The 2,689-nt window shown below is 44.4% G+C and overlaps 1 pseudogene; it reads right to left on the bottom strand.

Moving 5' to 3' along the window:
- Positions 1–247: 247 nt before the first annotated feature.
- LOC109438792 (ATP synthase F(1) complex subunit alpha, mitochondrial-like) lies at positions 248–2,454 on the bottom strand (annotated as a pseudogene).
- Between the last annotated feature and the right edge of the window lie 235 nt (positions 2,455–2,689).

Raw genomic sequence — 2,689 nt, 5'->3', positions numbered from 1 at the left:
CTCATTCAAATCAGCCTTTAGTATCCAAGAGAGATAGATGAGACTCTCTGTATACCCCTGGGGCATTACCATCCAAGTAAACTTGTGATCTTCCCAGGTGAAAGAAAAGAGGTATTTACTCTCTCTTTTACAGGAATGCTAAAAAAAGCATTACACAAATCTATCACTGAAAAATATTGGCATACCACAGGAACAGAGAATAATAGGGTATGTGAATTTGGAACCAAAAGCTGTCTGGGAATAACTCTTTTTTTTGCACCAAACAGTATGGAACCTTTATTTTTAATGTGATTTCTGTACATCTGGAGTATAAGAATAATCCTTTTATGAATGGAACTGATTACTAAAAGAAACAATGACAAAACCAAACTGGTATTTGATGTGAATCTGTAGGAGTTTAAGCTTCAAATCCAGCCAAAAAGTTTATTACAATCTCTTTCAGCTTTGCATCTGACTGTTCTGAGATCTTTCCATCAGCCCTCATAGTGCCCGGCAGGGCTTGGTGTTGGCTGGTAACATGAGACAAGAAAGGATTCTCAAACTTTGTGATCTTGCTGGGCTTCAGTTTATCAAGATAGCCCCTTGCACCAGAATAAATAACAGCCACTTGTTCTTCAATAGCCGTGGGAGAATACTGTCCTTGCTCCAGCAATTCCATCAGATGCGCACCATGACTCAAGATTGTTGAGTGACAGCATCAAGATCAGAAACAAACTGAGCAAAAGCAGCAACCTCATGATACCTAGCCAATTCCAGCTTCATGGTGCCTGCCACCTGCTTCAAGGCCCTGGTTTGGGCAGCAGATCCAACACGGGATACAGACAAACCAACGTTAATGGCAGGGCGGATACCTTTGTACAACAATTCTGTTTCCAAGAAGATCTGTCCGTCAGTGATAGAAATGACATTTGTTGGAATGTAAGCAGACACATCATCAGCTTGTGTTTCTATGACTGGTAAAGCAGTCAAGGAGCCACCACCAAAAGAATCGTTCATTTTGGCTGCTCTCTCTAGCAGATCGGCATGTAGGAAGAACACATCACCAAGATAGGCCTCACAACCAGGGCTCCAGTGGAGTAGCAGAGACATCTGACAATAAGCAACAGCCTGTTTGTATAAGTTGTCAAAGATGATCAAAGCACATTTGCCATTATCTCTAAAATGTTCTCCCATAGAACAGCCAGAATGTGACGGGCCAGCCGCCACGAGTCGATCAGTACCTGAATGGGGGAGTGGGAATGAAATAAAAGACACACACAAATGCTAATGTGGCCGGTCTTCAGTCATGCTGAAGCCCTGAGTTTATTATCTCTAACCAATATATACAGTTTGAGTACTTGCAGTTAAACGAAGAAGATATGTATTATCTCAGCGAAAGTAAATCTTTTACTTTGACATAGAAGATACAAGGTCACTGAAACTCACAAAAGTAAATATCTCAAGGAGACAGAACCTACCAATTGTTCAGAAAGCCCTTAGTCTTCTGTGTCCGGGAACTGGCCGTTTCCACCACATTCCTCAGCAGCCGTTAGGCGCCTCTCAGATAAGGCAGAGACAATGTTATGGGGGCAGAAACCGAGCCAGTCTGCAAGGTTCAGGGTTGTAAGAAACCATGGCTCCCCACACCAGAATAAGGAGCCAGGTACTGAAGTGGGGCAGCATCAGAAGCAGTAGCTGAAACCACATTGTTACTTCATGGCATCTGCATCTGTAAGTCTCTTCACCAACTGAGCAACAGTGTATTTCTTCTGACCAATAGCAACATAGATACAGTACAGCTTCTTCTTTTCATCAGTTCCTTCATTGAAACGTTTCTGGTTAATGATTGTGTCAATAGAAATTGATGCTTTGACAGTGTGTCGGTCACCAATAACTAGCTCACGTTGACCACGACCAATGGGCACCAAGCTATCCACAGCCTTGATGCCTGTCTGCATTGGTTCCTGCACAGAGATTCGAGGAGCTCACCTACGGGTCTTGGAACCAATTGGACCCTTTCCATCAACAGCATTTCCAAGGGCATCTACTACACGACCCAACAGCTCCTCGCCAACTGGGACGTCCACAATGGTTCCTGTTCGCTTCACAATATCTCCTTCCTTAATTAGTTTATCGTTTCCAAACACGACACCAACATTGTCAGTTTCCAAGTTCAGGGACATACCCTTATGCCTGAAGAAAACTCTACCATTTCTTCTGCTTGAACGTTCCTCAGCCCTTGTACTCGGGCAACACCGTCACCAATACTTAAGACGCGCCCAGTCTCTTCAAGGTCAACAGAGGTATCAGCTCCAAGAATGCGCTCCTCAAGAATAGAGGACATCTTGGCAGTGCCAGTCCTCTGGAGACGAGTGTTGGTGGCTTGGAGGTTCCTTGCAGCAACAAAAGATGATTCCAAAGCATTTTTGGAGACCGGCCCAGCCCGCCGAGGGAGGGTGCGGGCCACAGCCGTGGCGAACCGCGCGGACAGTATCTTTGCAGCTTCTCTTCAAGTAGTTCCTCTGCAGCAGCAGCCTCTGACAGACTGGGATCGGGAACAACTTTTATTTACAGTTCTGAGACCCTATACAAATCTCCATCTTTTCCAATGGTTTTCTTTACTGGAAGGATAAGAGAATTACAAGGGCTCATACATAGAATTATAAGCCCCCTTTTAAAGTAATCTTGTGTAATGGGGCTTAATTCCAGC

Source organism: Rhinolophus sinicus, chromosome 1 (genome assembly GCF_057876585.1).
Source record: "Rhinolophus sinicus isolate RSI-liver-muscle chromosome 1, RSI-T2T, whole genome shotgun sequence".
Lineage (NCBI taxonomy): Eukaryota > Metazoa > Chordata > Mammalia > Chiroptera > Rhinolophidae > Rhinolophus > Rhinolophus sinicus.
The sequence above is the reverse complement of the archived record's forward strand: the minus strand, read 5'-3'. Positions and strand labels throughout refer to the sequence as shown.